This window comes from Tenrec ecaudatus, chromosome 10, assembly GCF_050624435.1.
Source record: "Tenrec ecaudatus isolate mTenEca1 chromosome 10, mTenEca1.hap1, whole genome shotgun sequence".
NCBI classification, from domain to species: domain Eukaryota; kingdom Metazoa; phylum Chordata; class Mammalia; order Afrosoricida; family Tenrecidae; genus Tenrec; species Tenrec ecaudatus.
In genome coordinates, this window is record NC_134539.1 from 123,614,871 (window position 1) to 123,641,950 (window position 27,080).

General features: G+C 39.1%; 1 protein-coding gene, 1 non-coding gene and 1 pseudogene across 2 annotated transcripts in view; 1 reads left to right on the forward strand and 2 right to left on the reverse strand.

Moving 5' to 3' along the window:
* Window positions 1-27,080, reverse strand: part of PPM1E (protein phosphatase, Mg2+/Mn2+ dependent 1E) — a 211,448-nt gene that overhangs the window by 149,930 nt on the left and 34,438 nt on the right. The window lies entirely within an intron of this gene.
* Window positions 4,859-4,965, reverse strand: LOC142460386 (U6 spliceosomal RNA). Its single transcript, XR_012786598.1, has one exon. It is a non-coding gene; the product is annotated as a U6 spliceosomal RNA (small nuclear RNA).
* LOC142460230 (RWD domain-containing protein 1 pseudogene) lies at window positions 21,157-22,707 on the forward strand (annotated as a pseudogene).

Here is a 27,080-nt window from a genome sequence, read left to right on the forward strand (position 1 = left end):
ATAAACAAGTGGCCATCTAGCTGAGAAGCAACAAAGCACACATGGAAGAAGAACACCTGTCTGTGAGATCATGAGGTGTCCAAGGGATCACGTAACAGGCATCAGAAGACCCAAAACAAATAAATAAACAAACATATTGTTGAGAACTAGGGGGGATCAGAGCAGAGACCCAAAATCCATCTGTAGGTAATGGGAAATCCCCTCACAGAGAGGTTACAGGGAAGGGATGAGTCAACCAGGGTTAGCTATAGCACCAATGAAACACCCAATATTCCTCTGGTTCCTTAAGGCTTCCACTAACCCCCCACTATCATGACCCCAGTCCTGCTTTTCACTACCAGGTAGGCTGGAGCATGCACACAGGTACAGATAAGAGCGCACAACACATGGAATCCAGGTCATATAAACCACTCAGGTACCGAAATGGGAGTAGTGATACCAGGAGAGTCGGGGAAGGTAGGGAGAGGAAGGGGACAGGTGGGGAGAGAAAGGGGTAAGAAACCATGAAGGAAGAAAGACAGCAGTCAGTGTAAGATATGAAATTAATAATAATTTATAATTTATCAAGGGGTCATGAGAGTGAGAGGGGTGAAAGGAGGGTAAAAAGAGGAGCTGATACCAAGGGCTAAAACAGAATGTAAATGTTTAGAAATAATGATGGCAACATATGTACAAATATGCTTAATACAATTGATGTATGGATTGTTATAAGAGCTGTAAGAGCCCCCAATAAAATAATCTTTTAAGTAGAAAAAGCGTCTTGACTCTGATAGAGCTTATGTTGAAAAATAAAGTCTCTATGTTTTATTTTGAAGTCTCCTCATATTATCTGCATCTTACAGATGAGAAAACTGAACCTCAGTTATAAGAAGTAACTTGTCCAAGGTAACGTAACTTTTTAGCGAGAGATTTCAAATCCAGATCTTGCCACTACATCATTCAGGAGTATGTATGCATTGGGGATAATAGTAATATCTCCTACTAGCTGTTGTTGTCTCAAATATGCACATGGAAACATTGCAGAAATGTTCAGTTACTCCCATTGGTACATAATAATGGTTAAGCACCCAAATAGTTTGACTTCACATTTTCCTTTATCCTTACACAAAATTGAAGCATTAGCATATTTACTAGTCCCTTGAAATGCGATCATCACTCTCCTATTCCCATCATCTTACAGCCATCAAAATACTACTACTCCTTGTATAGAACAAACTCGTGTCATATTCTTAATATTTTTGAATTCCCTAATCAATATTAATTGTTCCTTCCTATGCTACTTTACAGCACCTTACTGGAAATTCTGTTTAAAACGTTTGTTTCATCTTCTATTGATTATTTAGTCATCTATTTCCTCTACTAGGTTTTACATCATTTAAGAGATTACTTCTTATTCTTACAATCATCTCAACCTCCCTAACAGGATGCCTCTCAGAGTTCCCTGTATATAGTAAAATACACACTGAATTGGACGTTCGGGATTGTACATCCAGTTCTATTCTACATTCCAATCTGTTGCTTATCACACCAAACTAGGTTGCCTCCAGTACATCTGTCCACTGTTCAAAAGGGCAAAAAGAAAGCTATAATTCTTTATTTTTTGCTATAATTCTTATAGATGAAATGTAGACAGAATTTTCGATTTCTATGTTTAGTATGATAGTCAGTGCTTCTGATGTGAATGCCTCTCTATAACTTAGTAATTTTTTCTCCTGAAAGGAATGACTTCATCAGGTTTATCAATAGACAATATTCTCCCATTTAATCTTTAAACCACATTGCTCATACTAAAATCCTCTCAAAAATAAACACGATGTTCCAACTCTACTGCTGGCAGCAGACTGTGTTCATAGTGAACAACCTCTACTATCCTGGCAAGAATTAGAGAGTTAGCTCATTACAGTCGTCTCCTTTGGCTGCTTTCATTGGGATAAGGAACTATCTGGATATACCAAGAAGCAAGTGGCTTAGAAAGGCACCTTAGGGTCTTTCCACAAACATGGAAGTCCCACTAAGTCCACTGAAATGCAGCGCTTCCTCCACCATGCATACAGTTTTTCTGTGATGGTAAGAGAACTTCCAAGGTAAAAATATTTATAAGAAAGAAGGTCAAAAGATCCCATTTAGTAAACTTGCCAGGATAAAAATATCTTGGATAAGCAGGAGATGCTCATGGGCCTGAAGCTTGACAAAAAGTGGATAGAGGCATATAAATAAAAAAGATAGTCCCTCACATTAAAGAATCTGAGTTTTCTTTGGGAAGGAAAAAAATGTATAAAATAAGTTGAAGGTAATAATGAACATCATACCTTACATGCAGTGATATAAAAATATGTGTCATCTCTCACTACTACATCACAATTAATATGATTACAGCCATATAAAGGAGGCCCAGTGGTGCAAAGGGTAAGCACTTAACTGCTAACTGAAAGAGCAGATATTCAAATCCATCCAGCGGCTCCACTGGAGGAAAAACGTGGCTAATAACCACAGTCTGAAAACACCCTACAGGGCTGTTCCACCCCATCTCACAGGCTTGCTGTGAGTCAGAATGGGCTCCACCGCACTTAACACCAGCAATAGGACCCCCATTAGGCACCATTGAAGGGAAGGAGAGATTCTTTTACATGATTTGTATCCCACTTGCTTTATAAAGAGGAGCTCTGTTGGTGGGCTACCATTCATCCACTCGGTGGGAGGAAGATGAGGCTATCTATCTACTCTGACAAAGATTTAGTTTCAGAACTCTGCTGAGAAGTGTTACTTTCTTACAGGGTCACTATGAAATAGAATTGACTCCGTGGCAGTGAGTCCTTCTAAAAGGTAGCGTATAGGTTAAAACAATATTAGCTATTTATGGTTCAAACAAAATATATCCCACAATATAGGAAAGTAAATAAAGCCAGACATGTAAAGCACGTGACATTTGAACAAGAATGATCAATTCTAACATCAGAAAATAAACAGATATAGGTACCTCCCGTTGCAATGTAGCACAAAATACACAGCACCACCTATAAACAGCTAATGGCAAAAACATGTCTGACGATGCCTCTAGATTTGTGCTGTCCAATACAGTAGTGACTCCTAGTCACCTGCAGCCCTTGAAATGTGGGGACTCTAAACTGACGTATGTTGTAATGTTGTAAGTGCAAAGTACACCCTAGATTTCAAAGACTTAGTATAAAGAAATGTAAAATATTTCATGAGTTATTTTTTACATTAACTACATGTGCAAATGATAGTATCTTTTATATATTGGACTGAATTAAATCTATCACTACATTAGGGGTACCATTTTCTCTTGTTTTACTGTCACTATTTGTAAATTTTAAATTACATATGTAGCTTGCATTTGTGGTTCACATTTTATATTTTACTGGACAACATATGTTGGTCTAAAACTAACTGCTATTTTGTAGGAAATATGGTGTATACAAATTCATGTCATTGAGGTGACCCTCTTGAATTTGTGTTATATGTTCTTCTGTTTTTCGGTATATGAGACCCAAGATTGATGAATCTATAGGGATAACAAGAAGAACAAGGCTTGGGTGGGGGGGTGGGGAGGATGGGAAAAGTAAAATAGAGATGATTTCAAGGAGTCCAGGAAGGAAAAAAATGGTTAGAAACTGATTGTGGAAACAATTCTACAATATTACTTGATGTGATTGAACTATGGAAAGATAAATGTATTCACTCCCAATTTTTTTAAAAAAACATATTAAATGAGATAGGAATGTAGTTAAATCCAGCATGCAATAAAGTCTATGGAAAAATTATCTGCAATAAAACTATTATTTTAAAAAATTATCTGAAATGTTCAGCAAATATGTGGAAACAGCAAACAAAAAGTGGAAATAGGCTAACAGGCAATCTACCACCTGTGTGTCCGTTTATTGTGTTGTAGTGGCTTCTGTGTTGTTTACGATTTTAGAAGTTACGCCACACCAGTGGTGTCACCATGATGAACAGGTTTCAGCAGAACTTCCAGACCAGGAGAAACTATGGGAAAAGGCCCAGTGATCTGCTTCTGAAAATGAACCAGTGAAGCCCCTGATGATCCTAACAGAACATTGTCCAATACAGTGCTGGAAAATGAGCCTCCTCGATTGAAAAGGACGGCACAACACTCACAGCAAGGAACCCAAACGTGCTAACGATCCTGAAGACGGTACAGGACATATTTTTGGTTTTAATTATCCTTAAAAACTCTGTGAGCCTTAAGTAACATCCACCCACCCCCCCTTTGCCTCTCCCACCTGTCCCTGATAACTTTGGTCTCTATGTATTTGCCTTCCCTACATATTCCATACAAAGGAATCACACAATGTTTGCCCTTTGTGCCTAATTTATTTCACTTGGCATGTTTCTAGGTTAATCCATGCCATAGCATGCCTCATAACTTCATTTCTCTTTATGAATTAATAAATTCATCTATGGATGAACAAAATGTGATATTTATCTATTTATGTGGTTTATCTAATCATTCGCTGATGGACACTTGCTTGGTTGAGTCTTTGCCCTGTGTTTTGGTTATTGTATAAGATGCTGCAGTAAACATCCTCATGTAGGCATCTGTTTCAGACACTGCTTTCGTTTCTCCGGGGACACACCAAGGACTGGAATCGCTGGTTATATAGCAATTCTATATCTAACTCTCTGAGGAAGGGCCCCACTGTTTTCAGTAGCAGCTACATCATTCTACATCTCCACAGCAAAGTGCATGATCCAATTTCTCTGAATTCTCACCAATACTTGCTATTTTTCTAATCATATTAAGAACATTATTTTAGTTCCATGCACTTTTCTACTTATTTGCAAAACTAAGATACTTCTCACTTCAAAGGAGTTTTTTTTAAATATGGAACGCTTCACGAATTTGCGTATCATCGTTGCGCAGGGGCCATGCTAATCTTCTCTGTATTGTTCCAATTTTAGTATATGTGCTGCCGAAGCAAGCACCAAAGGAGTTAAATGAGATAAAGAATATCTTGCCCTTGATAAATACTCGGTAATTGTTATTTCTCTTTGCCTCTCATGACATGTCCGATGGCACTTACCTGGGCCAATTAACATAACAATTCTTTCTCCTTGCTATGAACAAGTCATCTTGTTTTAACCATATTTGCACACATCAATGTCAAAAGCAACATCTTTAATGATTAAAAAATCACTAGAATGAATTATCTTTACATTTCCTATTTTGTATTAGCAGAAAGTATAAAAAATAAGCACAATTGAAAGTCCCTAATTGATGTCATTTTTTTTTTCTTTTTTTTTTGGTGGTGGTGGTGGTGGTGGTGGTGGTGGTGGTGGTTGATGTCATTTTTAAAATGTACCTAGCAACTTTATTTTTGGTTTAGAGTTGAAAAACATGATATACTTTAAATCTCTATCAAACTCAACATTAGCCATAGGTCAGGCACTATGTTAAGTGCTTGGCTTATAGTTCATCATTAATGTGCCATAATACCGGTGGATTTTATATATATAATACTGGCGTATTATTGCCCTTCATCAATCCCTACCAGACCTCTTGCACCCTCCTTGCCACTGATTTTGGATCACTTGTTGTTCCCTTGTCCCTGGGTTAGTCAACACCACTTCCTTTCCCCCACCTGCCCCCACTCTCCCAGGTCCCCCTGGCACCATCGGTCCCGTTGTTTTCTCCTCCAAACTGTTCATCCAGCATATCTTATTTAGATAGGCCTGCAGAGATAATAATATGCACAAAAAACAAGACATACATAGCAAAACAAAGTGACAAAAGAAAACAATGACAACAACAAAAATGATCAAAAAACTAAAAACAAAAGAAAAACCTGTAAATAATTCAAGGTCTGTTTGTCAACCTCTAGGAGTGATTTCCAGTTGGGTCCGACGGTATGCCATGCCCTGGCCCTAAAGACACTTGGCACTCACTCCCTCAAGACCTCCCTGCTGTGTTCCCCGGACACCCGCCCTCCCCACCTTGCTGCTCTGCTGCACCTTAGTGTTTTGCCTCGGTGTGGTGGGGTCACACCATGCACAGTCCTGACACTGTGTCTCCAGTGTTGTCTCCCATAGGGCCATGGGTCAGTGAAGGACATCGTATCTCATATGGTCCTCTCTGTGCATTGGCTGTTCTGAGCCGGGAAATCGTCCTCAGGGCTTGGTGGGCCAGGATATGTTCCACTCTCTCCTCCTCTCCCTTCATTTGGTCCTGTGTGCTCTGATCAGACATGTCCCTCTCTGAGCTGCAGCTTCAGTGCTGTCCTCTCAAGTAAATTCTTCTAGGGTGAGGGGCGTATTCATGATTACTTCATTTCTTTACGATTATTTCACTATAATAGCCCCATTCACTTTGTAACACTTACTGTTAGTGACCAGAAACACAAATGAAATTCTTAGCAGACTAAAATTTTCAACATTACAAACAGAAAACAATTTCTTAGTAAAGAAACAAACCAAACCAAGAGAACTTTCCTAATTCTAGTGTCTTAGATCCCCTAAATTTAGCAGAATCTGACTTAACATTGGAACGTAAGATTTGAAAAGCTACCCATGTTTTGCTGAAAGCAGTATGAGTGGTGGTGTTCTCAAGGACAGAAAGATGCTTAGGGCACTGTGGAAGAGAAGACACCCTGATCTCCCCCTTCCCTTGCAAAAAGACGTCTTGCATTCCAGGATATGGAAACCGAGTACTAATTATCACATTGCTTAATAAATGTATCACACCTTTTGACATCATAGAGTATCATTAGACTAGATGCATCTTTCTTAACCTACGTGGTTTCCTAATAAGACTTTTTCATGGTGAAGGAACAGTGTTTTTAAACCCCAAAACTTGATGCGTGGACCACTACAGTAAAAAGTTACTAGTTTTAGCATTTAAAACTACTGCCATGGAGTCAGTTTCAACTCATAGCAAGCCAGTAATGGGTATCCTAGGCTATAAAACATTACGGAGCAGCTGGTTGATTTAAGCCACTGACCTTGAAGATAGCTTACCCTACATCGCAACGAGAGCTTCTTCTTTGAACATTTATGGGGTCTAGAATAAAACCATATTGAAAAGTGGTCTTGATTTAACGTTTATTTTTTTCTACTGTAAATGTATTGAATGTAGTTTAAATTCTTTTATGTTTCTTTTATATAAATAATAATGAATTGACTGACTTTGTCAAGGAGGTGTTATGGATTGAATTGTGTTCCCTCAAAGATGAGCCAATTTGGTAGGGTTATGACATTCACAGGCTTGACAGTTATATAACGAAGTGATCACCCTCCATGATGTGATCAACACTTATCTGATGTAAGGGAATAGGGTGAGAGGCAATGCCTTTAGTCAGATCACAGACCTGATCCTGTACAGAGGAAGTTGCCCTGAGAAGTGGCCTGCATCACTTTTATCTTTCCACAGATAAAAGACAGTGGATATCTCCAAGGAATGCTGGGCCCACAGAAGTCAGAAGGAGAAGGAGAAGGAGACAAGGCAAGCCTTCTGTTGGATAACGTCATGCACTCACAATACTGCTGTTCTAGCACCATTAGGTGGTAAGATAGAATCTGGTACCAGAACAGTACAGTGCTGCTCTAAGGTATAGTTTAAAACTGGAAGAGTGTTAAGGTGCCTAATAGTAAACGCCCGTTGTCTTGAAGAGACTGTTGGTGGAATTAAGGGATGCCAAAGGCCATTCTGGTGATTGCTCAAAGGAAGTCAAGGAGACTTGTAATGCCTCAACTCAGTTCTGGAACATGGGCTGGGAAGATAGGACAGTCAGCCATGGTTGCTTCTGAAGAGTGGGTGGGTTAGAATGATACTAGATAAAGGTAAACTGCAGAATGGCTGCCATTTAGTATAAGTCCATCTTTACAATTTAATTTTTAATACATGCATCATCTTTTCAGTTTAACAATTAATAATAAATGTTAAGTAGTTAAGTAAACAGGAATCGCAGTAAGACACAGCAGCATAAAATAGTAAATTCTGCACAGTTTTTTTAGGAGAAGAAAAACTACCCAAATGTACTGAAGAACAACAAATCCAAACCAAACACCAACCCCACTGTTATTGAGTCAATTCTAATTCAGACAAAGTAGAATTGTTCTTTAGGGTTTCTGAGACTGTAGACCCCACCAGAGTAGACAGCCTCATCTTTCTCTCTTGGAATGACTTTGAACTGCCAACTTGGTTTATCCCACTGTGCCCCAGGGCTCCTTGAGAGCAACAGAAACATAAATAGGAGAGGAGAAAGGAACAGCCCAGGCTGAGGTTTCTGTTTCTTTTGTCTTTTTGTCTCAGGGCTGGCACCGTCTTAGGGCTGGTCAGCTAAAACTCAGATTGTAAATTCTCACTTTTACTGTTTTAAAGGACCAACAGTGATAACTGTAAATTAGAAAGTAAGAGGGGTTGTGGCAGGAAAGGTAGCCTCTACATATACACTTTGCCCAAATTTCTGTCTGGTGCCTGAATACATTAAGTGGAAGAATGCAAATAAACCAGCTAAGTTTCCAAGAATTAGAGATTTCTTTGTCTGCAACCACAGAAGAGAGTGAAGACAAGTTAACTGCTTGCTAAAAGAAGTAATATTCTTCAGAGACCACAAAAGAACCCAAAGTCTCTACAACATATAATTCACAATGTCCAAAATTAGTAGGGTTATGAAGACACAGGAAAACAAGACCTATATAAAAGAGCAAAACAAAACAAACAAAGGAGACCAACACTAAGTAAGATGACTCAGTTGTTGGAATTAGCACACAAGGACTTTAAAGCAGTCCTTGAAACAATGCTCAAGGACATAAAAGAAAATACAGTCATAATGTATGAAAAATAAGAGATATTCGCAGAGAAACAAGACCTAAAAAAGGGACATTATAGAAGAGAAAGACAAAAGCTGAGATAATGCACTAGGTGTGCTTAACTAGAGATTGGAGATAACACAGAGTGAATTCATGGATAGATCGATACATTTTTAAACTGAAACGGAGAAAAGAAGGAAGCTGGCAGACACAAGAACCAGAGTCTCAGTGGCTGCTGGGATACAGCTAAAGGTGACCAAAGCAAAATCCAACGACATGAAGTCAGCTCCAACCCACAGTGACCACACAAGATAGGTAAAATTACTACTTAGGGTTTCTGAAGCGGTAAATCTTTACAGAGACAGACAGCCTCATCTTTCGCCCATGGAGTAGCTGGTGGATTTGAACCAGTCCCTTTTGATTAGGAACCCACTAAGGTCTCAGAGTTCCCTAGTAAAAGATATAGCATACATCTAATTAGAGATCAGAAAGAAAAATATTGAAATAAATGATGACCAAAATGTCTCAAATTTTCTGTAAGACATAAAATTTCAGATTCAAAAGTGAATCCCATGTAGGATGACTATACAACCAGACCTATACACATCATGGTCCAACCAAGGAAAACAAAGTATGATAAGTTATTAGCAGCTTTCAGGAAAAAAATGACACATTTCAACTGACTACTGAACTTCCATCAGAAAAAATTAAAGGGGAGGGGGATTTAAAGAAACAACTGCAGGCCAGAAAACAACGAGAAATCATCTTTAAAATGATGGGAAGAGAATTGGCATTAACCCACCATTCTATATCCATTGAAAATATGACTTAAGCCTTAACTTTCTTTTTATTGTTGTTATTTTACTTTGGAGGCTTTATTGTGGTTTTGTCTCCCTTTGTAGTTTTGTTTGGCTTTGCCTGGTTTTTGTGCTTATTAATGTCTCTGCATGTCTATCTAAAAAAGAGGTGGGATAAACAACTCAGCGACGAAAACAACGGGACTGTCAGTTTTAGGAGGGGGGAGGATAGAGGGGGGATGTCAACCAACCCAGGCCCAAGGGAACAATAAGTAAACTAAAATCAATGGAGAGAAGGGTGTATGATACCTAGTGGGGCTTAATCAAGGGTAAAGTAACAGCAAGGAATTTACTAAACCCAAATGAAGGCTGAAAATGATGGTGGGACAAGAGGAAAGTAAGAGGAAATAGAGGGAAACTTGGAGGCAAAGGAAAGTAAGAGGAAATAGAGGAAAACTTGGAGGCAAAGGACTTGGAGGTCTAAATATAGGCATGTACATATGTAAATATATTTATATATATTGATATGGAAATATATCTACATACTTATATCTGTATATTAAAAATTAAAGTAGCAGATGGACATTGGACCTTGATTCAAGTACTCAACAGAAGAACACTTTGTTCTAACAATCTGGCATTCTGTGATGCTCACCTTCCCGACATGATCACTGAAGACAAAATGGGCACGTAAGCAAATGTGGTGAGGAAAGCTGATGGTGCCTGGCTATCAAAAGAGATAGTGACTGGGGTCTTAAAGGCTTAAAGACAAACAAGCAACCATCTAGCTGAGAAGCAACAAAGCCCACATGGAAGAAGTACACCAGCCTGTGTGATCATGAGGTGTTGACGAGATCAGGTATCAGGCATCAAAGACCCAGAACAAAAAATCATATCAATGTGAACAAGGGAGAGTATGGAATGGAGACCCAAAGCTCATCTGTAGACAATTGGACATCCCTTTACAGAAGGGTAACAAGGAAGAGATGAGCCAGTCAGGGTGAAGTAAAGCATTGATGAAACTTACAATTTTTCTCCAGTTCTTTAATGCTTCCCCTCCCCCCCACTACCATGACCTCAATTCTACCTTACAAATCAGATTGGACCAGAACATGTATACTACTACAGATAAGAGCCCCCAACACAGGGAATTCAGGATAGATAAACCCCTCATGGTCAACAATGAGAATAGAGATACCAGGAGGATAAGGGGAAGGTGTGGGGAGAGAAGGGGAACTGATCACAAGGATCAACATATAACCCCCTCCAATGGGGAGGGAACAACAGAAAAGTGGGTGAAAGATGTAAATTATCAAGGGCTCATGAGGGAGGGAAGGGGGAAGAGAGGGAGGGGAAAATGAGGAGCTGATATCAAGGGTTCAAGTAGAAAGAAAATGCTTTAAAAATGATGATGGCAATATATGTACAAATGTGCTTGACACAATGGATGAATGTATGGATTGTGATAAGAGATGTAAGATCCCCCAATAAAAGTATTTAATTAAAAAAAGAAAATATGGAGCAGCCATTCCACAGAGAGAACAACATGGCTGGCCCTACTATGAGACATGATGCCCCTCAGTGACTAAGGGCGATACAGGGGACAGCACCGGAGACACAGTGTGGGAATTGCACCTGACCTGATCCCACCACACCAAGGCAAATCACTGGGGGAGTGCAGCGGAACAGCAAGGGAATGGAGTGGCAAGGTCCCCAGGGAATGCTGAAAGTGGACTTTGGGGCCAGGGCGTGGTGCCCCAACAGACTGGACTGGAAAACGCTCCTAAGGGCCAGCAAACGATCCCTGAACTAACTACAAGCTTTTCTCTTGTGAACTGTTTTGTTCTGTTCTTTGTCAGTGGTTTGTTTTTGTTGTTGTGTTGTCTGGTTGTATACTGTTGCTTTGTTTTCCTCTGTCTTGTTTTCGTGCATGTTAGTGACTCCACAGGTCTGTCTGAATAGGACAGGCTGGATGAACTATCTGGAGGAAAAACAACGGGACCGACAGTTCCGGGGGGACTTGGGGTGGGGGGGTAGGGGGGGTAAGGAAGTGGTGTTAACAAACCCAGGGACAAGGGAAAAACATGGGACCCCAAATGGTAGAGAAGGGGGAGTGGCAGGCCTGGTGGGAAATGATCAAGGGTAAGGTTGCTTAGAGAAGAGGTATACTCTAGCCCAGGTGGCAATGAAGCATGGTAGTAGGGCAGGAGGAAAGTCAAGGGAGATGGAGGAAAGAGCTAGGAGTCAAAGGGCATTCATGGAAGTCTAGACAAAGACATGTACATGCAAATATATATAGGAAGATGGGGAAATAGATCTATGTGTCTATATTTATAGGTCAAGTATTAAGGTGGCGGAAGGACCTTGGGCCTCTACTCAAACACTCCCTCAATGCATGAATACCTTCTTTTATTAAGTTGGAACTCTATGATGCTCACTCTCCCAACACAACGGCTGGAGCCAAAGTGGGTGAACAAGTAAATGTGGTGAAGAAAGCTGATGGTGCCCGGCTATCAAAAGAGATAGTGACTGGTGTCTTAAAGGCTTGAAGATAAACAAGCGGGCATCTAGCTCAGAAGCAACAAAGTCCACATGGAAGAACACACCAGCCTGTGTGATCGAGTGGTCCCAAAGGGATCAGTTACCAGGCATCAAAGAACAAAAAATCATATCATTGACTGCACACCTCCATGATAGGATCGTTGAAGACAAATGGGTGCATAAGCAAATGTGGTGAAGAAAGCTGATGGTGCCCGGCTATCAAAAGAGATAGTGTCTGGGGTCTTAAAGGCTTGAAGGTGAACAAGCGGCCATCTAGCCCAGAAGCAAAAAAGCCCACATGGAAGAAGCACACCGGCCAGTGCGATCACGAGGTGCCAAGGGACCAGGTATAAGGCATCATGCAAAAAAAAAAAAAAAACAACAACGATATAAGTGTGTGTATATATGTGTATATGTATATGTATATATATACCATATTAAATGAAGGGGGAAGTGCAGAGTGGAGACCCAAGGCCCAAGTGTCGGCCAATGGAGATCCCCTCATAGAGGGGTTTAGGAGAGGAGATGGGTTAATTAGGGTGTGAGGTAGTACCGATGAAGAACACAGCTTTCCCCCAGATCCTGGATGCTTCCTCCCCCCAACTACCATGATCTGAATTCTACCTTGCAGGACTGGATAGGGCAGAGGCTGTACACTGGTACATATGAGGGCTGGAGGTACAGGGAATCCAGGGTGGATGATACCTTCAGGACCAAGGGTGTGAGGGGCGATGCTGGGAGAGTGGAGGGTGAGTGGGTTGGAAGGGGGGAACTGATTACAAGGATCCACATGTGACCTCTTCCCTGGGAGAGGGACAGCAGAGAAGGGGGGAAGGGAGACTCCGGATAGGGTAAGATATGACAAAATAACGAGGTATAAATTACCAAGGGCACATGAGGGAGGGGGGAAAGGGGAGGGAGGGGAAAAAAAAAGAGGACCTGATGCAAAGGGCTTAAGTGGAGAGCAAATGCTTTGAGAATGATTGGGGCAGGGAATGTATGGATGTGCTTTATACAATTGATGTATGTATATGTATGGATGGTGATAAGAGTTGTATGGGTCCCTAATAAAATGTAAAAAAAGAAAAGAGGAGAAAAAAATTATTAGGGCAGGGACTGTACAGATGTGCTTTATACAATTGATGTATGTATATGTATGAACTGTGATAAGAATTGTATGAGCCCCTAATAAATTGTTAAAATTAAAAAAAAATTCAACAAAAATAAAACCCAAAAAAATAAAAAATAAAATAAAATAAGAAAATATGACTTAAGAATGATAAAAGGTATTTTAAATAAATGAAAAGTTAAGTGACTTTGTTGTGATGACACTGTAAGAATTTCCAAAGGTAGATTTTTTCAGGCTGAGTGGAAATTTGGAACTTTGGGAAAAATGATAAGTACTGGTGAGGTAATTAAAGTTTATTGTACCAACCTGGCTGATAAACACATGTGAGGTTCATTGAAGGGCGGAGAGATAAATGGCTCGATGAACCTTGCCTTTCTAGTACCCGGGTCTCTTGCTTTGTGATAGTCGGACCAGGGTGAAGCTGCCTTAGCCAGTTCCCTGCTTTAGCTGGTAAGGCTCACTTCCTGCAAGACATCCCCAAGGAGAAGCCTCATGGACTTACCCCAATGCAGCCCTGGATGCTGGAGCAGCCATGTGGAGACCCCTGCCAGCGCTGAGATGTTTACATATTCACTGATTCGGCTTTCCTCCTGCAGTCAGCATTACTGTGTGTGTTTTGTGAGATGGAGGAGGACTTTGTGGATTGGTGTTGGACATATGGGTTAATGTTGGACTTGTGGCCTTGGGCAGCACTGAGTTGGGATGTTTTCTTGATGTGCACTTACCCTTTATATAAAACTCTGTCTTATACATATGAGTTTCTGTGGATTTGTTTCTCTAATGTACCCAGACTAACACAACTGATAATATGTGAGTAAACAAACTTTTTACTCTTAGTTCCCTTGAAATACACATGAATGTTAAAAGCAAATGTTAACATATTTTAGAGTACATTACATATTTAGAAATAATACAAAGTATAACTATCATATAGGGCATTTGATAAGTAGATCTATACAATTGCAAAGCTTTATATTTAATATAGATTGGTAACATTAACTAAAAAACTAGCAAAAGTTAAATAATATATTAGAATCCATAGATTAACTACTAAATAAATAGTATAAAGAGAAATAGCTTACAGATAGGCAGTTAAATGGACGTCTGAGAGTAGATAACCAAGAGGAAGGCAGGAAAGATGAAAGAACAACATTAAAAAGGAAAAGATACTTAGCATAGTAAGTATTGGAATGCAAATGAAACCCCAGCCAGAGACGATTACGCACTCATGAGAAGAGCTAAAGTTGAAATGGAAGAGTGACATCATATAATGTTCAAGATATGGAGCACGAGCAGTTTTGGTGGCCATAAAAAGGATAACATCATCTTTGGGAAAACTTCAGTTTCTTTTTTTTTTTTAATCATTTTATTAGGGGCTCATACAACTCTTATCACAATCCATACATACAACCGCTGTGTAAAGCACATTTGTACATTCACTGCCCTCCAGGCAGTTTCTTAAAGACTACACATACACCTTACCTGATGACTTAAAATTTCTACTCCTAGATATTTACCTAAAATAACTTCAGGATGAAAAACCTGTAACTGTGAAGCAGGAAAGGTGCATTTCTTAGACAAATATTTTTGTTCTTCTGGCAGTAGATAGTACTTTGAATAGTATTAACATTCAATATTGCTCGCTATAATTCGAATGTATTAATTATTCTTGTGACTTTCTTGTTCATTGTACAACTTTCATATGGATGTGAGGAGACTAAGAATACCGTAGCTTGAGTTGGGCACAACTTTAAAGTGACATCCTTGTGTTTCAGTACTTTAAAGAGATCAAGTGCAGTAGACTTGTCCAATGCCATGCGTCCTTTGACTTCTTGACTGTTGCTTCCATGAGCATTGATTGTGGATTCAAGCAAAAGGGAGTTCTTGACAACTAATGTTTTGTTTATCATGATGTTGCCTAGTGGTCCATATGTGAGGATTTTGGTTTTCTTTACACTGAATTGTAAGGCTGCAGGCCTTGATCTTGGTCAGCAAGTGCTTCAAGTGTACTAGCTCCTCAGTTAGTGTAGCTCCTCAGATTGCTTAATCAGCATACAATTAGTATGAGGAAAGGTTACAACCCTGATGCACACCTTTCCTGATTTTATACCACGCAAAATTCACTCTTGCTGTTTGTACAATTGTCTCTTGTTCCATATGAAAATGTGGTAGTATGTATATAATACATAGATTACGGGAATTGGTAAAGAGGGAGAGAATAACAAAACTTGGAGTAAAATGATGAAAAGGAAAGTTTAAGAAACCAGAAATTCAAGAAGAAATAAGAAAGTCAGATTCAAATAGAATAAAAAGGGTAGAGCAAAGACATTACCTTATAAGTCATAATTATTACACACTCAGAAGTTAAACATATGGTTACTGCTCAAAATGTTTATAACTGTATTATATAAGGAAGACTTTTAAAAGTATAAACAATTAGAATATAAAGTACAATTATATGCTAGGGGAAAACCAAGCAAACTCAAAGACAGACACACTTAATCTTCAAGAAAAGGTTCAGAACAGGAGTCTACTTAAAATGGTCCCCAAAGGGGTTAGATTACATACGCAGACAGGAGAGGGAAAGGTGCTCTCAGAAAGTGGTAGGAACAGAGATATGTAGAGAAAAGGTAGGCAAGGAAGAAAGGTGTACCCAAAGTGGAGAATTATCCCAGGGCCATACTAAAATGAAATTAGGCAGAAAATTCACAAAGGATAAAATGGGCAAGGATTACAAAAAACACTGACAGCATAACAAACTTTATTCGAGCCTCACTTTTACTTTGTGAGCCCTTCTCTGCGCCACTTGGCATCAGTCCCTCTTATCACCTGCCTAACATCTGCTGCTGATCCCAAAGATCCAAGGACCGGTGCTCATCAACAGCCTCTGGAAGGAAAATAATGCCTTACCACATGGATTCTGGGTGTAGGTGTGGGTGTGGGTCCAACCAGAAAATCTGGAATTTTATGCCCGAGCGGGATGTGGCATTCCTAGACAAGATCAATGAGGGTTCTTATTCTTCTGGTGATTCATTTCTTTCTTTCAATTTATATTGTGAATTGAGAGAATGTTTTCAGGGGGAATCTATTTTCCACTCAATAATTCATATACATTTTATTTCATGTCATGATTACAGTGCCCACATCAATGATCCCCTCCCTGTGTTCCCCATTTCCATTCCTTCTTTCTTAATCATTCTGAACTTTGTCTTTGGGATCTCAAATGACTGGTTATCCTAAGGAGGCATTCTCCCTATTGTTACTGTTCCTCTTATAGACCTATTGTTTCACTGAAAATTGATCCGGGAGGTTAATTCAATCCCAGATTTGTCAAGTGTGCCTGGCCTTCTTTATGATTGTGAGCTTTGTCAAGTGTGCCTGGCCTTCTTTATGATTGTGCGTTTTGTCAAGCGTGCCTGGCCTTCTTTATGATTGTGAGTTGTTCCACATTTTTCTTCCACTCTCTGCAGGCCCCTGCAATGATTTCTTAACAGCAACTGGTTGTTAGGCAAACACCATCTAGTTCTTTTGGTCCCGAGCACTATTAGTCATTGAACTAATTGTTTCCAAAGGTTTATCATTTGCTTCATGCTTCTTTGCTCTGGAGTTGGAACGTGTAGGGAACTGCATGTTTATATGACCTCTCCAAGTTTCTAAGACTTCAGTAGCTATCCATCAAAACAGGATATATTACATTTTCTGTGTGGACTATAGTATACCAATCGACCTTGATGTCCCATGAGAGTGGTCCTGAGCCATGAAGTTTTCAGTTTTGTTCCCTGTATGCTCCACCACATTCATGGATCTATGCGTAGCTCAGGGAAATACACATATAGAAATACCCTTCCACATATATCCATGAATGTTGTCTCCTGCCCCTCTACTTTACCAAGCACGATGTCTTTCTCCATGGACTGACATGTCCAAAATACTTGAGACAAAGTCTTAACCATCCTTGCCCCTAAGAAGCATCCTGGCTGTACTTCTTCTGAGAGAGATGGTTTTGTTCTTTTGGCATCGTGGTACTTTCAATATTCTCCACCAGCACCATACTTCAAATGTGTTGATACATCTCTGGTCTTCTTTAGTCAATGTACAACTTTAAATGCATACGAGGCTATTGAAAATAGCATGGCTTGGGTCAGGTGCATCTTAGTCCTCAGACTTTAAAGAGGTCTTGTACAGCAGGTTTACTCAACGCAATGCATTGTCTGATCTCTTGGGTGCTGCTTCTATTAGCATTGATTGTGCTGACAATCATAGAGCAAGTTGCAGCAGTACACTGAAAGGGAGCTGCCAGAGGTTCAGCACACATGTACATATGACGAGGACCATAAATAGATATACTTTTACATTTTAAATAAGTTTATTTTATAAACCATTTTATTGGGGGCCCATCCAGCTCTTATCACATTCCATCCATCCATCCATTGTGTCAAGCACATTTGTGCATTTGTTGCCCTCATCATTCTCAAAACATTTGCTTTCTACTTGAACCCTTGGTATCACCTACTCATTTTTCCCCTCCCTCCCTGCCGCCCACCTTATCAGCCCTTGATAATTTACAAATTAATATTTTGTCATGTCTTACACTGTCCAACATCTCCCTTCACCTACTTTTATATTGTCTGTCCCTCAGGGATGGAGTCATATATAGATCCTTGTAATAGGTTCCCCCTTTCTACCCTACCTTCCTTCCACTCTCCTGATATCGCCATTCTAACCACTGGTCCTGAGGGGTTTATCTGTCCTGGATTCCCTGTTTCCAGTTCCTATCTGAACCAGTGTATATCCTCTGGTCTAGCCCAATTTGTAAGGTAGAATTGGGATCATGATAGTGAGGGGAGGAAGCAATTAAGAACTAGAGAAAAATTGTACGTTTCATCATTGCTACACTGCACCCTGACTGATTCATCTCCTCCCCATGACCCTTCTGTAAAGGGAGGTCCAGTTACCTACAGATGGGCTTTGGGTCCCCACTTCGCACTCCCCCTCATTCACAAAGATATGATTTTTTATTCTCTGATGCCTGATAACTGATCCCTTCGACACCTCGTGATCATATAGGCTGGTGTTTCTTCCTTGTGGGCTTTGTTGCTTCTCAGCTAGATGGCTGCTTGTTTACCTTCATGTCTTTAAGACTTCAGATGCTATATCTTTTGATAGTCAGGCACCATCAGCTTTCTTCACCACATTTGCTTATGCACCTGCTTTGTCTTTAGCGATCATATCAGGAAAGTGAGCATCATGGAATGCCAGTTTAATAGAACAAAGTGTTCTTGCATTGAGGAAGTACCTGAGTGGAGGCTCAATGTCTATCTGCTACCTTAATACTAAACCATAAATATATGTACATAGAGCTATTTCCCCATCACCATATATAAATATGTTTATATATGTACATGTGTATATTTAGACCTCTATAAATGCCCTTTTCCTCCTAGTTCTTTCCTCTATTTCCTTTTACTTTCCTCTTGTTCCACTATCATGCTCAGCCTTCATATGAGTTTCAGTAATTCATTTTGGTTACATTGCCCTTCATAAAGTCCTACCAGGCCTCTGACACCCTCCTCACCACCAATTTGGATCACTTGTTTTTCCCTTGTCCTAGGTTTGTTAACACCACTTCCTTTCTCCCCTACCTCCCCCTCTCCCATGTCCCCCATGAACTGTCAGTCTCATTGTTTTCTCCTCCAGATTTTTTTCCAGCCTATCTTATCTAGATAGACCTGCAGAAATAATAATATGCACAAAAACTAGACAGAGCAAAACAAAGCAACAAAAGAAAACAAAACAACATCAACAACACAAAAACAATAACAAAAAAAGAAAAGCCTGTAAATAGTTCACGATGTGTTTGTTGACCTTTAGGAGTGTTTTCTGGTCCAGTCTGATGGGGTGCCCTCAGCTGGTCCCAAAGTCTATTTTTGGTATTCCCTCAGGACTTCCTTGCTCTGCTCCCCTTTTTGTTCTGTTGCACACCTTTATTGTTTTGCCTTGGTGGGGTGGGGTCAGATCGGGCGCAATTCCCACACTGTCTCTCCAGTGTTGTCCTCTGTAGGGCTATGGGTCAGTGAGGGATGTCATGTCTCATAGTGGGGCCGGCCATATGGTCCTCTCTGTGCATTGGCTGCTCTGAACAGGGATATCCTCAAGGTTTGGTGGGCCAGGATGTGCTCCACTTTCTCTTCTTCTCCCTTCATTTGCTCCCACGTACTCTGATCAGACATGTCCCTCTTCCTGAGCTGTAGTTTCAGTCCTGTCCTCTGAAGTAAATTCTTCTGGGGGAGGGGCAGCTAGAGGACCATAAATTAACTGATGACTGCCTACCACAACCAGTCATTTATTGCTTAGTATGAGTATCTGCCTTCTGCACCAGATCATAAATTTAAATTAAAAATAGTATCTGTCCTTTTAAATGCTATATGCATCACAGTGGCTGGCACCTAATTAGTCTTCAATAAGTGTTTAGTGAATTAATTCATTCATTCAATCAATAAATATTTCAAAAGCATACAAGAAGTATGATACATTATGATAAATAAAGATTCTATAGCGACTGGCTTAACTATATATACATTTTTTTCTAGTGGCAAAGACCAAAACAAAATGCCTCTATTGTAACAGTATGCTACTAACTGTATAGGTCAAAATGGTTGAGGGGCAGGATGGCAGTAGTCAGGGAAGAGACCCAAAAGAAATATGTAAACTGGGAAATTACTCAATAAAATGAGAGTCTGGGATAAAATTACAATACTTCCTGGTGTCTGAAATAGGCAACAGGGTTCTTGTTTGTCACAGAAGAGCAAGGCACTAGGTTTGGATTAAAGTTCACATCTAGGAGGTTATCATTTAAGAAGGAGGGATAATAAAATGACCTTTTGTTAAGACAGCAGGTAAATAAATGACAAGTTGGCAAGAAGAGTAGCAGCGGATCATAGCTGATGGCTTTTAACTCTAACTCCCTAAGTTAAGAAGTTAGCTAGTGAACTTTACAAAGAGCTGTTGGGATAACCTTCCACAGATAAATGATAAAAGTGGTGTGAATTCAACTTCTGGCTAAAGTGAAGATAAGCCGAAAAGCAAGCTAGAAAGCGATGAGCAATGAAGACTTGAACGAAGGTGGTTGTAAAAAGGATGGAGAAGAAAAGATTCTGTGGCAAAACTTGATGAACGGCTGAGTGGGACTGGGGATGGAGAAGAATAACTGAGATGACTAAGTGTGACTGAAGAAATTCCAAAGAAGGTGCTATATCTGATGAGGAAAAACAGAATGATTTAGAAGTATTGAATGAAAAGTGAACAGATGGGTTTCTAAAAGTATATGTTGTGTTCTCTTGGAAATATGGACTTGAGCTTAAATGAGAGTAAAACTAGAGGTATGGTAGTCTAGCAGCATAAACAGACTAGGGAAGGTCAGTCATTTAATTGCTTCTACAAGTCATTCTTAAGACCAAAACAAATGTCCATTTTTGGTTTTGTTTTATTGTATTTGAGATGGACTTGTTTGTCACTAAAGACTCCAAGTCCATTTTGATTTTACTTTCCCCTCTCTTTTTATTTCCTTCAGTTACTCAAACCACTCGATAGGTCTGAAGGAGAAGGAAGCTGGAGGGAACAAATGTACATTTGCACATTATATTTGATAGTCCATTTGTGGTCTGCCATTATGAAAATTCTCAATTCTGGGGATATGAGGGCAATGCAGTTGAAGTATCTGACACATTATATTAGAATTAATTCAGCAGATCTAGTTAGGTAGGTGAGCTCTGGGTCATTGACCAAAAAAGATTTACAAAATTCATTTTGACTAGATTTCAGATTTTAGCTCAGAGGAAGCCTCTGGGTAACTCTATTTAGTTGTCCCACATCTAGGTTCATCCAGCACCAGCCACCTCAGCCATGCCCCCCAACTTCAACTCCAGCAAGATCAAAGCCATGTGTTTGGGGTACACCGTGGGGAAGTGAGTGCCACTTCCATTCTGGTCCCTTGGGTTTCTCTCCAAAAATGGTTGGTGATGAGATTCACAAGGCAACAACAGGTGACTGGAAATCATTAAGAATTACAAAGAAACTGGCCGTTCAGAACAGATAGGCCCAGATTGGGGTGATGTCTTCTGCTTCTCACTTGAACATCAAAGTCCTCAAAGAACCAACCAGGGTCAGAAATAAGCAGAAAAATATTAAGAGCAGTAAAAATCCACTTTTGATAAGCTTGTCACCATTGCTCGTTAGATGCAACACTGATATTTAGCCTGAAAACTCTCTAGAACTATTAAAGAGATCCTGGGGACTGCTTAGTCTATTGGATGCAATGTTGATGGCCACCAACTTCATGACTTCAGGGATGTCAGCAATGGTGCTGTGGAATTCCCAGCTAGTTAAGAAACACAAAAGAAAATACTCAATAAAGGATCATTTAATAACCTAAAAATAAAATAATCATTTTGATTAAAGGTAACTTAAGCTAATTTACCTATTTACATCTTTAGTAGGAGCCCTGGTAGTGTGATGGTTATGAGTTGGACTGCTAACCCCAAGTCTAGCAGTTCAAAATCACCAGCCACTCCGCAGGAGAAAGACAGGGCTTCCTACTTCCGTAAAGAGCTGTCTCAGTTCTACCCTGTCCTATAGGGTTGCTATGAGTCCACATCTACTCACTGGCAACTAAACCTTACTTAGCTGATCAATGTTTCTATTCATAATAACACTTAAAGGAATGTTAGGCCTGGCCAGCTGCTGTGGACTCTCCAGGCACTGCCTCCGGGTCTGGGCTTACGTGGGCGGCACAAGGATCACAATGACGGCAAAGAGCGGCACACGGAGCTGGAGGCTCTGAAGTCTGTCTCCCCTGACTCCTTCACAGGATTATCAGAAACGCCACCCAGCTTCCCCACTGCTGTGACATCTGAGGCTGGGGAAAATAACAAAACTGCTCAAGTTTACATACAGTGAAAAATCCCCAGATGATGCGCCCCACTCTATTCTCCCAGAGAAATCTAGCAGATAATGATGTTTCAGACATTTAAAAATTATTAGCATTACAGACAGAAGAAAACCTTGTTATGGCAATGATCTTTACTAGAAAGATTTAATGAAATAGTACATAAAAAGTAGGAGAGGAAAAGAGGCTGAAAAGCAACTATTCCGTGGCATACCTGTTACAATTAAGCATTCTTAAGATGGGAGGCCAAACTTGATGCAGAACTCTTGGAACTTAAAGGAAAGAATGAAAGAGGAACCAACAGGGAAAACTTAATTAAGTGGAAAACAACTATTTGAAACATCATAATCGGGACACATGTGATATATATTCTAGGAGGATGCTGGAAGTAATGAGGAAGTCGATCGATGTCTTTGTTCCAGGAAATGGATGGCCTAGAGAGTGACTCCATCGACCAAAGGACTGGCCCATCTGCACAGAGGTGTGACTGCCACAAAATCTGTGACTAGGCTGACAGGGCGTTGATTTCCATTTTTTCCCCCTAATAAAAAAATCTTTTTCAGGATAATATTCTTTTGATACTTTTCATTGTTGAACTTAATAAATTGACCATTTAAAAAAAAAAGGAATGTTAAATGTATCTGCCCTAATTCCCTGCCACTGTTGTCAGAGATTGAGGAGCAGTAAAAAGGAAACCAAATGGCCTAAACTCTTCAAATTGATAAAGAATATATTTATATTCATGAATATGAAAAATTCTTCTCAGTCCACCACAATAAGCAGCAAGGGGCTGCAACAGAAATAAATTGAGCATGTATTGAAATGTTACTAAGGCAAAAAACTCAACTGAAAAATAAGTAAATTGTGAAAATTGGCAGCTGGCCTGATAGCTTAATGCTAACAAGATACCCTTTCACCCTCACAGTTACATGTGACTCATCTTGAGGGTACTGACCCCCTGGAGGAAAGAATGCTACTCTATAGATTGAAAAAAGGGCACTCTTCTTTCCAGGTCACACAAATACCTTCAGTCACTGTATTAATCTTTTAAGAGATGATTCTTGCTATTGGGTAAAATGTATACTCACACATAAAATTTGCCATTTTTCCTATCTTAAACGTACAATTCAGTGGCATTAATTACATTCACAATTACTTTGTTAATCTTAAGGAAAAAGTCTAACCCGTTGGATGAAAATCAAGAAGAATGTATGCAGTCTGACGTGCTGAGAGACTGCAAACATAGAAACCTGGAATAAGAGATTATGTAAAGAACTGGCATGTTCGTGCTTCAAGGAGAACTGTTATCTGTGAAAGTGACGGAAATCATTCCCCCCACCCACCTATTAGCATTCCAAAATGACTATTTCCCTTTAGGCCTAGTTTTATGGGTTAATTCTTTTTGGGGGTGGGGGTGTATTAATTCTTCTAATTGTGTTCTTCACATTTCAGGTTATGAAAGTAATTATGTTGTGTATAATGATTTCAAATGTGAACATAGTTAATAATTCTAAAAGTGAAATAGCCTCTAAGAGTTAAACACTACTAACCAAATTGACCTTATATAAGGACTTAGATATCTGAACCAGAAATGCTATTATTATGTATATTGTCCTACTCCCCCAAATATTAAGATTGTTATCTTTGAAAACATTAGGAAATTTACATTTACATTTGGGTATTAAAATTTCTAACTTGCTTTTCATTTTGGCATTTACTCACTGAGTGAAGTGATTTCTGTATTGGTTATGTGTGCTCTCTAGACCCTTTGGGATGGCAAATACTTCATTAATAAGAAAAGTATAAAACGATTTATTAATGAATGATTAAATTAACAGAGGAAAGTTAGTCTCAAGAGAGGTTCCCATTTAATAAAAACAAAAAAAAAACCCTAACGTGTTAGTAATTAATAAGCCATGTGTATTCAGAGAATCACTGCACAAAATAGTTCAGTGTAAGTTTCTGTGTGAATCTCACCATCAAAACTACTTATGTCCAGACTAGGAGTCAATGAGACTCTAGAGTCTTTCAGACCTACGTTCAAATGCCATCTTTGCCATATTGGGCAAGTTATCAAACTTTTCTAGACCTTGAATTCTTCATCAATAAAATTTATGTGAGAATTAGCAAGAGTTATGCACATAAACCATTTGACACATTGCCTGACCCACAGTCAGGGGACAATACAAGCTGCTATTGTTCTATTACATGGGCTAACTTGACACCACATTTACACACAGGTTCTCGCTCCAGGATTTCCAAGAGCAAAATTATTAGTCTCCAGTTGGTAATCAATACATGTTTGGAAAAACTATTCCAAAATTTTATCTAAGGAAATTACCTTACAGAAGGCTAATAACATATGCACAAAGATTGTAATTGCAATGTTATTTAAATAGTTTTTAAAAAAAGAACTAGAGGAAACTTAAATATTCAAGATAAATACTGGCTTATTAAAGTATATATCTTTTAAATGACCCATTAAAGAACAATAAAAACTAATTTGTAAACATCCATAGAAATATGGAAAATAGGTCATATGTTAAATGAAAAGGGCAAAATACATAATTTACATTATAATTACAACTCCATAAAATACAATGTCTGCAGAGATGGAACAGGAAGGAAATACATAGCATAGTGAACTTGTAGTAGAATTAATTATGTATGTTTTCCTATAACTCACTTCCTATATATTTTTTAAAGGTGTACCAATCTTTTAAAAATTTGAGTGTCAAGTCAACAGATAAACTTGCTTTTTTAAAATTCAAAACTTTTATGCTTTAATGAAAATTTATCAATAAATTAAAATGAGATTTTTTAAATATTTAAAATCATAAATCTAATAAGGAATATGTATTCAGGATATCAAAAGCACCTTTAGAACGCAATAATAAAAAGAAAAATAGAACTTGATACTTGGCCAGTTGGCCTCCCTATAGACATGACCTGAATTTGTCCTGGGTGCAAATCTCTCAGATGTTCCATGACAGAAATTTCTTCTCTGGTTTCTTGAATGTTGATGTGGGTGGCGGGGGGGCTGGAGGGGGAGGGGGATTGTGTTTTCTCCCTCACATTAATTAATTGTATTTTTGTCTTTATGTTAATATGATCTTATCCTATACCTTAGTATGATTTATTTTTCATTGTCTTCTGTTGAGTTTCCCATCTGTGAAGCACAGGAGGAGTGGATGTATAATGATAACTGATACAAGGTGTTACAGGGAATGCAGGGTTGGGGGTGGGCAAAAGGGAGGGAAAGGGGATTTCTGGAGTAAATAATGAAGGGGGGTGGGGAGGGGCACTAAAACTGATTGTGATTGCGCAACTCGGTTTAAAGGCGACTTCACCATTGTGGGGTAGGTGGAATGCTCTAAGATAGATGTGGTGCTGATTGTACAGTTCCCCTTGATATGATTGAATGATTGAACTATTCAATTGTATGGTATGTAAATTGTGTGCCAATAAAAAAGACAAATACCTTAATTAATAGAGCAACCACTAAAGCAAGTGATGGGAGAAATTAAACAATTCCACCACCTTACCCAGTCTGAAACTAATCAAACATGCAATCAAGACGCATTGATCTAATAAAAAAGGATATATCACACAAAAGAATAATAATTTTTAAAAGATACATTGGTAAGTACTGATTATCAATAGAATATGAAAGTTGAAAACACAGAGGAAGGAATCAGTAGGGAAATAGGGTCTTGGTGAAGGAAAAAAAGAAACACTAGAGATACCAAGATAAGGATTTTACATGACAAATGACTTATTTTTTGCAAATACTTTTTTCAACTAAATAAATAAAGGCTATACATGTGGATTTTGAGAATCTCTCAAGAATACATTTGCGCTCTCCCAGGGATGCTGCATGGAGGCATTCAAAATGGTTCAGCAGCTGACCTAATGGTGTAGACTGCCCTACAAGAGCCTCTAACCAAACTAGGCTGTCCAGAACCCCTGGTAATAGAATTGTTTGCCTTTATACAGATAAGGTTGGTAAAGCACCAAAATCTGCATGTGGCGTGTACCCAGGCTGTCTTTGAAAAGACCTAAAGTTCTCATGAGATTGTCCAAAACAAACAGAAAAAAATATGTCAGTAGGGCTTAAGGTGGTTCCATGTGTGCTAAATGTGCAAAGGCAGGACCAAGCATGCTTTGCTTATTGAGGAGCAGGAAATCATTGTGAATGTGTTGAAGGCACAAGTAGAGTCAGAAAGCTAAACAAATAGAAATGAAGCTGTTTTATATAATCAAATTTTAAAAATAGATGGGACTGATTGAGCACTAATGTCTGAAGATCTGATGAACTGTGGGATGACATCAAGAACATCATACATGAAGAAATCAAAAGGTCATTAAAGATCAAAGTGGATGTAGGAAAGACTCTGAAACTTGTTCTTGAACATAGTATAGCTAAAACAAATGTAAGAAAACATTAAGTGAAAGAGCTGAACAGAGAATTTCAAGGGGAAGCTAGAGAAGACAAAGTAATATAATGAAATGTTCAAAGACCAGGAGCTAGAAAATCAAAAAGGAAAAACACACTAAGCATAGCATAAGCGGAAAGAACTCATGAAAATAATTCAAGTATCGAGTTGCAATATTAAAAGATTCTATGGACAAAATATTGATCGATACAGGAAGCATCAAAAGATGTTAAGTAATACAGGTGTTAATACACAGGAATACACCAAAAAGAACTGGTCAACATCCAAACATTTCAAGAGGTAACATATGATCAAGAACCAATGGTCTTGAAGGAAAAAGTCCAAGCTGCATGTAAGTCATTAATCAAAAACAAGTTAGGCATGGTTCTCTAGAGAAACCAAACCAGGACCCTTATGTTTATATATATGTTTATACAGCAAGAAGG